Raw genomic sequence first — 15,897 nt, 5'->3', positions numbered from 1 at the left:
GAGTTTTTTTACGCCTGCGCTAAGTGAGATGTCATATGCTAATGTCCTCATTATGCAGTGCAACACAACTTCAAATTAAATTATAATGCTAGGAGGTCACAGTATGAGCATTAAGCTTCATGAATAGTAAAAAACGAATTTTGTAGCACTTTTTTTAATAATTATTTTTCATAATTTAATAATTATTTTTAATAAACCCAATCATTTTTGATAATACCACATATAAAAGCAAGCTGCATCCCTTGCCCATCATTTTTAGACGCATTCATTTATAAGCCTAAGCACAGAAGCCTAACTTAAAACATAACAACATTTTGCGCCACATTTTTCTTTCTAAAAAGGACAATTTTTATTTAGCAACAGAGCCCAGAATATGCGTACAAAAATGCTTAAAGAGAGGAAACCCTTAATTGAAATGTCTTCCTGTAATACAAAATAATGAAGTAATGCTATAAGTTGATTTTTCTACAAAAGCACACCATTCGTTTTTGGGGGCCTTTTTATTCCTAGTGAATGTGAATTTTATTTTTTTAAAGCATTTAGGCATTTTGCTTAATAGACTGAAAACATACAAAACCACAAACACACATTTGAGCTCATTTCAGACATAAACAGAAAGGGGTGAAACACTCAGGACACACAATACGGCGCGCTTTAGCCATGCATTTCATGAATAGCGCCATCGCTATGTACTTACCCCGAAGTTGCACTAATGGGAAAACCACATAGACATTTAAACACACATTTAACCCACAAATCAATACTCAGAACAAAAATTAAGGACAGCCCACAGACTGTACTTAAACCAAACTATTTGCAAATACTAGTTGTAAGTCATATTTACAAGAAACGCTTCTCAATAGTGTTCCAAAAGACTGCAAAAACAGACTGCTGCATATCCAAGAAGCCAAAACCCAAAGGATCCTTGTTTTGTATTATGTCATATTTTAATTCCCTGGGGATTACAGAATCACCAAGGAAGAAATATGTTTGTATACTTAAACCTATTTAAGTATTCCTTCTAGGAGAGCCGGCTAATTAATTTCACATCACACTATGGACCCTTCCAAATAAAGCCACACATTCTTCTTATGTGAGCTTTTAAACAGGCATGCCAAAAATATTGCAAAATATACAATATTATAATCAATGTAGTGCCTAATCTACTTTTCGTACGTGCACCGTTCAACTAAACCAAATAGAGAAAATTCTCCTCATTACCTGTTCTACACAAATTGCAATTCGCATATACAAACCTATACAAATCCAAAGTTGGCCAACACAAAGTCCAAAGTTCCAAAGTTACAGTCCTAAATTTGCTAAGACCAGGCATCTTATAGCTCACTAATCTAGCTTCAAACTTCAAGGGGTTATCAAAAACGATATAGTCGCAAATATACGAGCCCCTCGGCTTTGGTAATTGCAAAAACCAAATCAAAACCAAGAGACCAACCCCTCGGCTTTGGTAATTGCAATAACCAAATCAAAACCAAGAAACCAAACAAAGTCGTGGGAGCGACCCACTTGTACTTATTCTTACTAATCAAAAGGTTATCCAAATTCTAACTGTCAAGTTCTACATGACCTAATGGTCTTTTTTAGAATACTCACGCCAAAAACGTTCTCAGTCAAGAGTGACATCATGTGGAGGATCAAAATCAGGAAGATCAGAAATATACTGGGCTGCAGAAACAAAGAATCTCCAGAATCCCTGTGCACAGAGTACCTCCTTAGTAGAATCCTGTTCTGTCCTCCTCAGTAGATTTCAGTCCTCTGACAAGATCACTCCCACAGATAGTCACTTCACTGATGAAGCCCCACATTGGACGCCATTTGAAGAACTGTAATCTTCATTCTCAGGGAATGCTTACTAATAGGAAAAAGAACTTGGCACAGAAGCTGAAAATGTGAAAAGACATCTTTATTAAATTTAATAAGTGAGGCCACGTCACACAGAAGCCGTAGCAACTGAATGAGGTAGTCTGAGGAGTACAGAGAACAGAGGCCTTATATATGCTCAGGGTTACAAAACTCAGCATAAAAGTAAGGGGCAGTCCTTGCTTTTGCAAACATGCAAAAAATGCCTAACATGGACATGCAAGGTCTACAAACGACAAACCCATTTTACAATTGTCCGGCCCATAATCAATCATTGAACAAACCCAACATTCTTCTTTAGACAAGCCGGACAAACCCATAATAAAAAGGACCACAACCCATATCGTAAATAGACCATAAAAGAAGAAACAGAAACAGATAGAAGTAGGATAAGGCATGTTTGTGTGCAGTACAACTTTATGATGTCCTGTGCTCTGATCCTTAATCTTGATCAGCTAAAGGGCAGGAACTGGTTTAACAAGGTCAGCTTCTGGCAACAGAGTCAGTTCACTCAGGTCAAACAGGAGTCAGCATGAACTCGAGCTAAGGTGTACATGTCCTTAAAAGACTAGTTCAGCCACAATCATCGGCCTATGTGAGGGCAACCACAAAATTGCTGCCATACACAAAATGGAACCCACGGGTTCAGAATTCACAGAACCTCATGTGGTGGGTGCATCAGTGGAGCTGTGTGGTGGGTGTATCGGTGGAGCTGTGTCCGTGGAGCTGTGTGGTGGTTGCATCAGTGGAGATGGGTGGTGGGTGCATCGGTGGAGCTGTGTCGGTGGAGCTGTGTGGTGGGTGCATCGGTGGAGCTGGGTGGTGGGTGCATCAGTGGAGCTGTGTGGTGGGTGCATCGGTGGAGCTGGGTGGTGGGTGCATCTGTGGAGCTGTGTGGTGGGTGCATCTGTGGAGCTGGGTGGTGGGTGCATCAGGGGAGCTGGGTGGTGGGTGCAGCTGTGGAGCTGTGTGGTGGGTGCATCTGTGGAGCTGTGTGGTGGGTGCATCTGTGGAGCTGTGTGGTGGGTGCCTCGGTGGAGCTGTGTGGTGGGTGCCTCGGTGGAGCTATGTGGTGGGTGCATCGGTGGAGCTGTATGGTGGGTGCCTCGGTGGAGCTGTGTGGTGGGTGCATCAGTGGAGCTGTGTGGTGGGTGCATTGGTTGAGCTGTGTCGGTGGAGCTGTGTGGTGGCTGCATCGGTGGAGCTGTGTGGTGGGTGCCTCGGTGGAGCTGTGTGGTGGGTGCATCGGTGGAGCTGTGTGGTGGGTGCATCAGTGGAGCTGTGTCGGTGGAGCTGTGTGGTGGCTGCATCGGTGGAGCTGTGTGGTGGGTGCATCGGTGGAGCTGTGTGGTGGGTGCATCGGTGAAGCTGTGTGGTGGGTGCCTCGGTGGAGCTGTGTGGTGGGTACATCGGTGGAGCTGTGTGGTGGGTGCATCGGTGGAGCTGTGTAGGTGGAGCTGTGTGGTGGGTGCATCGGTGAAGCTGTGTGGTGGGTGCATTGGTGGAGCTGTGTGGTGGGTGCATCGGTGGAGCTGTGTGGTGGGTGCCTCGGTGGAGCTCTGTGGTGGGTGCATCGGTGAAGCTGTGTGGTGGGTGCAGCGGTGGAGCTTAGTGGTTGCATTGGTGGAGCTGTGTGGTGGGTGCATTGGTGGAGCTTAGTTGGAGCATCGGTGGAGCTGTGTGGTGGGTGCATCGGTGGAGCTGTATGGTGGATTGGCAGGTGCATTGGCAGAGGTCGAGCCCTAAAGAGGAGAAAAAAGATGGCCACTGAGATTTTGAAAAGGTCAGTCACAAGAGTAAATGCATCAGATTATGTTACATAAGAAATCTTGCATTAGCAAAATGTGGCTGCACATTAAAAAAAAATTAAATCACAAACCCTGGAGTTTAGGATAACATCTGGTTCAATATAAAAGTGGGTCGACAGTGGTTGTTCCTTAAAGCCTCCAACAAAGCTACAAAACAGGATATGTTACATCATTTATCTTGGCAGTCGCTTTGCTCATAATATTTCTTCATGAGCGACCACAGGTTAATAGCGTGAAACCATGGAGGCCAATATTTACCTGCTCGAATCGGAGTTGCTGACATGCTAGCCCATGAACTATGGATCGAAAGGCATCTGGGATCTGCGCCTCAGCCAAGGAGAGGACACGGGGCTTCCAAATAGCCAGGCATTGTTTAAGAGCAAACTAGTAGCCTGGCAGCTGCAATTTGTTCTTCTTCCAAAACATCAAAATACAAAACGAGTCTGGGAGAAGGCAGACAAGCCTTCGGCATTACTGTGGTGGGGAGGGGTGGCGGGGAGAGGCAAGAAGGGGAGCAGCAGCCTTTGATGTGCCGGCCGGCCGTGGGCAGTGAATAATTAAGGGAGGAGAAATGCCAGAGCGCAGGCTGGGGTAAGCTTGTGGAGGGAGGCTGGTGGCTTTGATGCGTGCACGCGCTTTTTTCACAGGCACAACATCAAATCGCCCGTTTGGTTAAGCTCTGGATAAGCCCCAATATGTCTCGACATCTGCAATTCTTGCGCATTGGCAGAGGTCGAGCCCTAAAAAATGCAACGTGGAGGATGGATGCAATAACGGAGTGGGTGGGAGGAGGTCCAGGTTGAATTAAATGCAGCCAAGTAATTGAAGCAAAGCGGGGGTAGCAACATAGAGGCTGGGAGGGAGGTGCTGAATTTAAAAAATAAAACACCTGAGAAGTACAGGAGAAGCATCCAACGAGCTGGAGGGGAGCACAAAAACAGAGAGCATGGGAAGGGGTGATTTGAGTGGAGAAGAAGCACGCCAGAACAAGAATACAAATACACTTCATGGACTGCTGAGCTTGTAAGAAAAAAGTAGATCAATTAGTGTAAGCAATGGAAGGGTCGGTAATCATCCAGTCAATGGACGGTAAAGAACAGGTGCTCCCGGGCAGGGGCAACACAAGAAGTGGAAGGAAAGCCATGGAATAAGAAGCAAGCAAATCAGATTGACAGGAAAGCCAAACAATGGTAATGAATGGGCTGGCCCAAAGCCCAGTGAAATTATTGGTATTGTTCACAATAAGACTGTGACAGCTAAAATCACTCTGTTGGTGGGTCATAAAAAGGAATTAAAATGCATGATGGATGGCAAAGGCAGGAGCAGTAATACAAAGTGAATAACTTGTATTCCCTTTTTGTCATAAAAGAAACATTTAGGAATGTGAACAGAACTTGCAAAAATAAAGGAGCAGGCCAGTTGGAACCATAACCTAAGCGGCAGCAACAAATAAGAGACTTCTGCTAGTGGGGAATGTTGTAGGTACACAATCAAGTGTATTTGTAAAGTACACATTCGTCCTTCTGGTGACCTTGGTTATTGTTACCCAACCCAAAGGTAATTATTTTAATGAATTTGAGATGATAAAAGGCCAACTGGCCCTACTGGAGTTTGAACCTCTAGGGTTAATATATTAATCCACTTACCCAACAGATCCAACATAGGTAGCTTTGTATGTTGGCCACTTGCTCCAGAACTCTCTGGGGCAGATTTACTAGTTTCTGAAGCAGCGCAGTTCAGCAGCCTCAAATGCTGCGCTCTGGGGCGTCTCCTCTATTTGAGCAGAGGAGTGTCGCCCCACAAACCCCAGAGATGAAAATAAAACTGTAATAAAGTGCATTTATTACCGTTTTACTTTTCAGCAACCCATCCTGAACTAAGATTCAGGATGGGGCGGGGCCAGCACTACTGAGTGGCCGCAGCAGAGCTATGCTCTTTAAAATGCACTTATCTCTTGGGCCAGCCGTCTTGCGACGGCCAGCTAGACATGTGCATTTTAAAGTTCTTAGACAGCTGGGTTAGAGAAAGCGCAAGCGTCCACTGCTCTGAGGAGCCCTTTGAGAGGCCGCTCTATCCATTCCACCAGGATTATGTAGTGCAGGTTCTTGCATCTGGAGCTTCCGTGAGGAGTAAGGACACCCGTGGGAAGGGGACGTCGTCCTGCAAGATAAAAGGTTAGTATTTTTAAGTTAATACTTTTTTTCTTCAGAAATATGGCACTCTCCTAGCGTTAGAGCTGAAATATGATGCTGTAAGCCACAGACACCTTTGCACCATAGTGCAAGAGTGACTCCGTGAGTCTAGCATAGGTTTTGTACTGGAAGGGAACCCTTCCAGTACAAAATACCATGCTTAGACTAACAGTGCAGCACACATACAAAGTTGTAAAAGAAAGGAGAACAAAAGCATTTCTCCTTCATAGCGCCTATTTGAAACAGGCACTATTTTCTCACGTTAAACCCTGTCTACTTTTTTAAGTAAATAGGACTTTGCGTCAGAAACCTTGGGTGGTTGCATGGAGACGCCCATGCACCACCCATGATACGCCCCCTTGGCGCTAAGTAATGCAAAGCAATGATAATGCGCTGCTTTGCGCTACTTTCAAATATTTTCCTGCGCTAAAACAAATGTAACACTGGATAGTAAATTAGTAGAAAAAGATTTAGCGTCATTTTACGGCACTTTTGTGACGGAAACTCGGCATTAGTTCTTAGTAAATAGAACCCCCAGTATTACCATCATGTCTCAAAATAATTTTCCTTGGCGACAACTCAGCCATTTATACTTCTGGGGGGGTCTGAATGGTCTAAAAGGCAAGAGAAAACGCACGTGGTAATAAAGTCGCTGACATTTGACAAAGTGATCCTGGCAAAGTCACTGCACCTTCTTCTGTGTCACGCGGCTCGCTGCCAACACTGGGTGGGCTTACAAACAACCTGAACACCATAAAAAGGACACATTTTCACAAGAACCGTAAAACATGCCATTAAAAAGACTACCACAACGCTGAGACTGGCGCTTGCAAAGCAGGTCATTTTAAACGTAAAAACGGGTTTTTGAATGTAAGCGCGGATCCTCCTCACTTGCCCTGTGGTTTGAATACATAGGCCTGGTAACAACAGGAACAGGTGGTCAGTTTCATAAAAGGTTTTAGTGACCAAATATTTGTTCAACTGGCTGCAGGGAGTAATTTCTCAAATGTAATGGTATTTGTGTTTGCCAGAGGGCCTTTAAAGGACATTCCTGAGCCAAGAAAGCTTGTTCTGGTGGAGAGCTGTAGACATGGCGACCCCGTAGCTTGTATAATGAGTCGTGTTTAGTGTCAGGGGCCCTCAGCGACCAGCACAGCTCTACTGTTGGATAAAAGTCAGTCCAATTCCAAGTCCTTTCACCAGTCCAAAGCACCACAGATAAAAAAGTATAAAAATAATTTTTGGGGGCGGGAAAGTTTTGCAAAGGTCAATTTTTCATAGATTGCAAACTTTGGAATGTTGCCTGGTTTGCCTTTAACTTTGCTCAACTAAAATTGTAGATTCATTTGCGAGTAAGATGGAAACAGCCCGAGATTCCGAGTTATAGGTAATTCTCGAGGGAGGAGGATTTTTTCCTGTAACGACTTAAAACCTGTTTGCCCTCTACGAAGTGGAGAATTACCTGGGGAATCAGGAATACTGAACCTGGTCAGCACTGTTAATTCATCACGGCTCATGAGTGGTATTCACGTTATTTACGCAGGGGCAGATTTTCGACGTCTAGAGCATCTATGCAAATCAGCAGGGATGCGCCAGAACAGATGCGACACGCAATTCCCTCCCTGCGCCACCACGAATGCGGCGCACCGTGGTGCAAGCATAGGGCGATGCGTGTCGCATCCTGTGGCGTAAGCGCGCCGCATTGCTGGAGTTGTGTTGCAAGCGCAACGCGGATCCAGCAATGATCATGGGTGTCCTATGCCTAACATGCTGCGTCACTCCTTACCCCTGCTTCTAGCAGGCGCAGGGAATTGACGCAGCATAGACGTAAAAGTGACTCCGTTAAAGGACATCTTCCTGCACAAATACAATCATGAGAGGTGATTTCCTCTAACTATGTGTGCTGCAGAATGCAGCACACATAGAAAGAGGAAAAACTAGGAGAAATTAAAACATTTCTCCTCTTTGTGCCTCCCTAAGCCTCTTCTGGGGAGATGTAGCATTCTGATGCATTCCCAGGTTTACATAAGGTTGTAAAGCAAGGTGTTTGAGCAAGGTGGTGGCAGCGCCTTGCGATAGCGCTTGGAAAATTGAGGCGAGCAGACTGCGAGTGATTCTCTTCTGCCCTCCTTGTCTGCACAGCACTAGCGCAGCAGGCGCTTTTAACTATTTTTAATCCCTTTTTAAAAAACGAGTTCGTTTTCACTTAATCAATTGAATTGCTAATTGTGTAGTGTTGCCATAACTTGTGTGATTTTTAAAACTCACCTAACTGTTGCTTGCTGGTCCCCCTGCTCCCCGGTCCACCGCGGCTTGCCAGTGCCGATTGTGTGGAGGGACAGGTCGGGCGCCATCTTGGGAGTCCCGGACCCCTACTGGAACGGAGTTAGCGCTCCAGCTCGGGGAGGGGCTTGTGTATTAAACAGGATCAGTTCTGGCAGTTCTGGGTGTTTGAGCAAGGTGGTGGCAGCGCCTTGCGATAGCGCTTGGAAAATTGAGGCGAGCAGACTGCGAGTGATTCTCTTCTGCCCTCCTTGTCTGCACAGCACTAGCGCAGCAGGCGCTTTTAACTATTTTTAATCCCTTTTTAAAAAACGAGTTTGTTTTCACTTAATCAATTGAATTGCTAATTGTGTAGTGTTGCCATAACTTGTGTGCTTTTTAAAACTCACCTAACTGTTGCTTGCTGGTCCCCCTGCTCCCCGGTCCACCGCGGCTTGCCAGTGCCGATTGTGTGGAGGGACAGGTCGGGCGCCATCTTGGGAGTCCCGGACCCCTACTGGAACGGAGTTAGCGCTCCAGCTCGGGGAGGGGCTTGTGTATTAAATGGGGATGCCTCCTAGGACGCGCAGCGGCCGCGCGCAGCGGGCGCGCCGTCTGCGCGCCGAAGGAGCGCCAAAGGAGGGCCCGTCTGTGCCCGTCCGTGCCTCGGACGGGCCCAGGGCCGGCCTCTATGTTCAGCGATCTCTGGGGATGGCCATATCAGAGATACGCAGGTACTCGCGCCATGACCTTCTGAGACTTGCTCCCCCAGACAATAATATGCTTTGCACACGGGCGGATTTGAACTGTGATATGCTCAAATGCCCTACCTGTGATTTTCTGCCCCAACTACTCCCCCCCCCCCCCGCTCGGTTGGCATCGCCTCGGCGGCTTACATCCGGGCGGGACTGATCAACGCTAGATCTGCGGTTAGGCATGCCGCTGAGATCTTCGATCTACTGGTGGACGGCCAGCTGGAGGTGCTGTTCCTCACGGAGACATGGATGACCAGCACCTCCGCACCTAGCGTAGAACTCGCTGTCCCCAGGGGATTTAAGATCGTTAGAGTGGACCGACCCTTGGGCAGAGGGGGCGGATTAGCGATTGTTTTTAAGGAGGAGTGGAACTTTGCTTCTGAGCCTCCGATGGTGGATGTAGGGGGTGAAGTTCTCCACTTCTCTATTAAAACATCTCCTCATTTTACTTTGGGAGGTTCTCTGATTTACAGACCCCCGGGTCAGGCTACCCACTTTTTGGACTCCCTAGAAGAATATTTGGTCCCGAGGGCCCTAGGTTTTCCTAGGTTTCTTTTGGTTGGGGACCTAAATATTCACATGGATGTTCCTGACTCCCCTGAAGCCCACAGGCTTGGTGAAATTTTGGAGCTTGCTCAGCTCAAGCAATGGGTGACTGCCCCGACGCATACGGGTGGCCATCTGCTTGATCTGGTATGCTCCAATTTTCCCATCCAGGCCGTAGCTAATGAAAAAATGACCTGGTCTGACCATGATCTGATCAGATTTAAATGGGAGATTACGGAGCACTGTCCACCGTCATTTACATGTCAACCCCAAAAGATCAATCTGCCAGCGTTTAGACAGGCCCTGGTTAAAACTCGCCCCAATTCCAAGCTGCCTCTGGCCGATGCAGTGTGCGAATTTAATGAGTGGGTACAGCAGGCGGCTACCGCCTCCACTAAACAGACCACGCTGACCAGATCCAGACGCTTTCCCTCCCAACCTTGGTTCTCTCCGGAATTGAGGGAACTAAAATTGGGGTGTAAAAGGCTTGAACGGGAGTGGAGACGTGATTACAGCCTTGAGGCTAAATCCACGTTACGGCTTGCCCAAAAAAACTACTATACAGCTATCAAGTCTGCTAAAGGGAACTACTATGCTGGGCGTATTGCCTTGGCGGACAATAACAGCAGAGAGATCTTTGCCATTGTTAAAAGCTTTGTGGCACCAGTCGCTGAGGCAGTCTCCCACCCATCCTCGAGGCAATGGTGCGAGGAGCTGTCCTCCTTTTTTGTTACCAAAATAGCAAGGATCCAACAAGACCTACTAGCAGCTCTTCCCACCGATGGCCTAATAGCTGATTTGTGTCCTTCCCTATGCCCTAGTCCTGAACAGCAGCTCATGAACTTTGAGCATACTTTGGAGGATGTTACTCTTCCTCTTCTCCAGTCCCTGAAATCTGGCTCTCCAGCCGATCCATGCCCGGCCCGGGTGCTTTCGGAGGTAGCAGATATAGTCTGCACTGAAATTACGCAGATAGTGAACCTCTCTCTGGCTACGGGCGTGGTTCCTCCTGTCTGGAAGCAGGCTAAGCTTCTGCCGCTCCTGAAGAAACCCGGATTGGACTGGGCAGCCCCTGGGAATTATCGACCCATTTCCCTTTTGCCGGCTCTGACGAAAATTTGTGAAAAGGTGGTATTTCGACAATTAGAGAGCTTTGTCGAAACTTCCAATGCCCTCCATCCTGCCCAATCGGGCTTTAGGGCGACCTACAGCACCAAGACGGCCCTGCTGGAGATGAGTGAGGCCATCCGGGACTGTTTAGACGGAGGTGGCAGAGCGGTCCTAATTTTATTGGACCTCTCTGCCGCTTTCGATACCGTCCCGCATGAGCTCCTACTTGGCCGGCTGGCTGACATAGGCATTGGGGGGACTGTGTTAGACTGGCTGTCCTCCTTTCTTTCTGACAGGACTCAGCAGGTCTGGCTGCCTCCCCATGCCTCTGAGCCTAAACCGCTGCTCACAGGTGTCCCGCAGGGATCAACTCTTAGCCCCCTACTGTTCAATGTTTACATCACCCCCCTGGTCTATCTAGCGGAACAGTTCGGGGCTAAGATTATAGGGTATGCAGATGATACCCAACTGCTGTTCACCTGGCCAGATGATAGCCTTGATACATCGACGGTCCATTCGTGTTTGTCCTCTGTATTTCGCTGGTTGGCCAAAGCACAGTTGAAGTGCAACGAGGACAAATCCGAAGTGCTTTTTTATGGTTCCTTTCCTCCCTCGTTTAAGAGCTCCTTATGGCCTCCTGACATTCCCAGCCCGAAGGAGATGGGGAGACCTGCAAAAAATTTGGGCATCTGGTTTGCAGAGGACTTAAAATTTGAACATCACATTAAAAAACTGACTGGTACCTGCTTTTCTACTTTAAAAATGCTTCGCAAATTTTTTCCCCTGCTTCCAAAAGAGGCCAGAGAGTCTGTTGCCCGAGCGCTCATACTGGCTAGGCTAGACTATGCAAATGCATTGTTCAGTGGTATCCCTGCTTATCTGGTGAAACGCCTACAAATCATCCAGAACGCGGCTGTCCGTCTACTATTTAACATCCCTAGATGGAAGAGCGTTCGTGCGGAGATGCGCTCACTCCACTGGCTCCCTGTTGCACAGCGCATCCTGTTTAAATCTCTGGTTCTGGCGTTTCGTGCTACGCACAGTCTTGGCCCCCAGTATCTGAGAAAAAGATTTATTTGCTATGCCCCTGCGCGGTCCCTGAGATCCTCTACTCTGTTCAAACTGACCCTCCCCCGCTTCAAACGTGCCAGACTTGGCGGTCAGTCGATCTCGGTGGTGGTGGCTCGCGCCTGGAACGCTCTTCCTTTTCATCTGCGCTCCACACCTACAGTTGCTGCTTTTAAAAAACATCTGAAAACGCATCTGTTTAATAATGTAAACTAAGATTCTCTCCCATGTTCTGTTATCTGCTTTTATTTTCCCCGCGCCAGGATACTCTCCAGTAACGGAGCGCGTTATAAAATGGTTTATACTTATACTTATACTTAAATCGGGGAATGCGGCAGAAGCCATGGGTGTTACATGGGAACACCCACAGCAATACCCATTGCATGCCTCTTTTACGCAAAGTGCTGCATGGAAGGGCCGGATTTACAAGTACACTAAAAGCCACGCAGTGGGGCTTTACGTGTCCTCATAAATATAGGGCAACAAAATTCGCTGCCTGTGCATTACAAAAAGTGAAGTACCGGCAGCACAAGGAGCTTGTGAATAAGCCCCAAAGATTTTACACCGTGTTTGTGTCACAAGAGTGATGCAAAACAACACAAAATCTTTTTTCACATATTTACTTTCCAGTGCAAAACCTGGTTTACCTTGGAAAATTACTTGAAAGTAACGCAAAGCAGCACATAGCACTGCTTTGCATTCCTTAGCAAAGGCATACCATGAGTGGTGCGTGGGTGTTCCCATGCACCCACCCAAGGTTTCTGATGCTAATCCCTATTTACCTAAAAAAGAAGACAGTGTTTAGCATCAGAAAATAGCCCCCATTACAGACAGGCAAGATGAGGAGAAATGCTCTTATTTCTCTTTTCTTTTCTGACTTTGCATGTGTGCTGCACTGTACAGCACACATACAAAGTGGGAAAAGGTTTAAATTTAGTGTAAGCATGGTATTTTGTACTTGAAGGGTATCCTTCCAGTACAAAATGTATGCTAGACTCAGGGAGACACCCTTGCACTATGGTGCAAAGGTGAGTCCGTGGTGCACGACATTTCTGCACCGACGTTAGGGAGAGGGGAAGAGAGTGCCATATTTCTGTAAATATGGTGCTCTCCTGCTCTCTTCTTCTCATGTAGCACAGCACAGCATTTGCGGCTGCTGCACTGCGCTGTGTGAGAAACTGGTAAATCTGGCCCCAGCTGCTTTCTATTAAGTATATCCCAAGCAATACTATTTTTCAGATTTACATTGCCTTGTAAGTCTGAGGCAGCGTCAAAAAGCAATTGATGTTGCGATGGAAAACCCACAGCGATACACATTGCATGCCCCTTTACGCAGAATACTGCATGAAAGGGTACCATATTTACAAAGCGGCATTAAGCCACACAAAGTGGCTTAACGCTAATTTGTAAATATGGTGCAGGGCATTGCACCACTGGAACGTCGAGAAAAGTTACATTCCAGCTTGGTAGATGTTGCGTGTGAAGGGCGGTACTGCAGTCTCTGGAGTTCGGGGTGAGAAGGGTCCTTTGGTTGAGGCCAGGCTCAGGTCTCTCTCCTGATCACAGGAGTTCCAGGCTGGAGACTACCCTGCTCTGAGAAGCATCACTCTGCAAAAAGGCTTTGTATGGAGAACAGTCTGGAGAGGGCAGATGAAAAATGTAGACATAGAATATGCATTCCCTGTGTGCTTTACCTGTTTTAAAGTAGGAGCCACTGACTCTCTTGTTGTTCCAGTTCCAAGTTTCCTTCAACTAAAGAAGGTAGTGCTCCACAGAGTACTCAGAGGACTACGGCACAACCAAAGCTGGTGTATGTTTGACAGCTAGCTTTTTAGACCTAAGGTGGCATCACCTGGAGTCTGGTCTTGCTGAAAGAAGCAGTCTTTGGCTTGAAACACCTTGTAGCCAACCTGCTGCTGAGAGAAGGTAGGAGCCTGGCAACCGGGCAGAGCTGTGACTGACCTGAAGTCCCAGAGCAGCTTGAGTCCCGGTCTGTGTGGATCTGTGGACCATTCAAGACCTCTTGTATATACTTTAGTATATACTTACATGTGTATGTGCTAGAGATCGCGGGTCACCCAAACAATAATTTCGCCACTTCTGGCTTCGGGCCCATATACTTTACTTTATCATATACATTGATCAGATGACCACACAATCTACTACCAATAATTGTGAGTTCCCTTTCGATTATTTCCAGTGTACCCAACTTACCATCCACTATTATGGGTACCTATGACCACGATGGGTCAGGGAGGTAGCTGTAAAAGGAAAGGCAGCAAAACATATAACCCTACTTTTTGTACTTTATTTCATGAAATGACCACGGACAACTGAGAAGTTTTAAAAGTTTATCTTAGATTTCAGATTCTGCAATCATACAGTTTATAGTAATGAGGCAATCTATAATCAGAATAACGAAGAGCACATAACCATATAGGAAGAGTATACAGGTAACCATCTAACCCTATAATGAGGGAAAATCCCGAAATAACGGAAATGAAATTCGAGGGAGGATACTAAATGCTAGGAATTTTTATGCACGTTTAGGATTTTATCATTAGGTCATATTTCGAGAGAAAAGACACTAGGGAAACCTCTATATCTATGGAGGTGTAGAAAAGTGCAACATGCTATAATGCTAACGTTATTACTTCAATTCAGTATTTAGGAGGAAAATTGTAACACACTTTTAATTCATAAACGGTATAGGGAGATTTATACTAAAAAGACAGGGGAACATAGGAACATGCTATGAAATGCAAACTGTAAATGACTTTAATGAGATGCAATGATTTGCAGAGAAAAGCATGGAAAATTAACATATGCAAAGGGTATGTCTTTATTGAAGCAAAGACAGAAAATAGGAAGGTGCAGTTTTAAGGACTCAGAGCGATATTTACCTAGACTGGTGTGAAAACCAACCCTGGCCACGGGTCAGTTAAGGACAGGAAATACCCCAAGGAATAGCAGTCATCAATGGGACAGCAGGTGCAGAATGGACACCTCAGGACAGGACAGGAAACCCAGATTAGGATCAGGACAGGACCACCAGGACACGACCAGCACCCGCAGTTCGGAAGCAACGCCTGCGCTCCACCCTCTCTGCAGCTATCGATCAGAACCCCGATTGGGTCAGCGAACTCCCAGCAAAAGTGCTCCGCCAGCACTTAAGGTTTAGTAAAACCTTAGTCTATGGTCAAATTCGGACAGAGTGCTCCGCAGCACCTCTGTATCAAGTCACCTATTGAGTGCGTTGGGTCAGTGACAGGTCAGCTATTCAGACAAGTCGGACAATTTCCCTAGGTGAACCTAGGCTAGATATACTGTTTTGGGACAGGGTACCACCCCCCAAATGTTGCAAAGTGTCAGAATCCCCAATTTGGATTGGTCCTAAGGTAGGATTTGGTTAACACACCAATCAGAACAGACTATTCTAAGGCCTACTTTGCATCCTAAGGTGCCGCCTAGCAAGATTGGGGTTCCCACGAGAAGTCGCAGGGAATACAATGGAAAGAAATACAATGTATACAAATAGGGTACAAGTTAGGCTTTCTCGCTGGGTGAAGGTGCATTCTCCCATGCAGGCTCTGGCAGCAACCTTCTTTGGCTTGGTTTCAATGCCACTGCACCATCGACTGATTCTGCGCATTAGTGCCCTCCAAGATGGACTCCCCAGCCCCATCACCCCTCAGTGCCGAGGATACATGAAAAGTAAGCGAAAACAAATTAGTACATAGAAATAAATGAATGTATTACATGTCATGATTTCATATTTTAGTTTCATCATTGTAAAAATATACTATGCAATTACGGGTAAGTGCTACACATAACGACACGATAAGCAATAGCACGAGCTTCAATTCATTATCATATTGAGCTGCCATTTCATGGGGATTACGCATGCGCACCCTTTCCCTCCAAAACTATCTCTACGCAAAGTCACGTGAGTGTGACTGACGCATGCGCAGAAGAGGAAAGTCAAGCAGCGGCCATGTTAGGAACAAGAATTAATCGTATTAGTAGAACACATAGGCAAGCGTCTCTATGATACCCACGCACATTCAAAATACATAAAATTAGTAAAACAAACAATTGAAGTTACGAGATTATAATAGATTTTCGAGGTTCTTGACTCGAGCAAGTCGCAATGCGAAATCTTGCTCTATCAATCCCCTCTTTGATGATATTTACTATCATCACAAATAATGGAACCAGATGCCAACTTTCTTTCACACTTTGTACATCTCTATCTCTTCCAACAGGCGATTCAGTTTC

The sequence above is a fragment of the Lissotriton helveticus genome, chromosome 1_1, assembly GCF_964261635.1.
Source record: "Lissotriton helveticus chromosome 1_1, aLisHel1.1, whole genome shotgun sequence".
Classification (NCBI taxonomy): domain Eukaryota; kingdom Metazoa; phylum Chordata; class Amphibia; order Caudata; family Salamandridae; genus Lissotriton; species Lissotriton helveticus.
The sequence above is the reverse complement of the archived record's forward strand: the minus strand, read 5'-3'. Positions refer to the sequence as shown.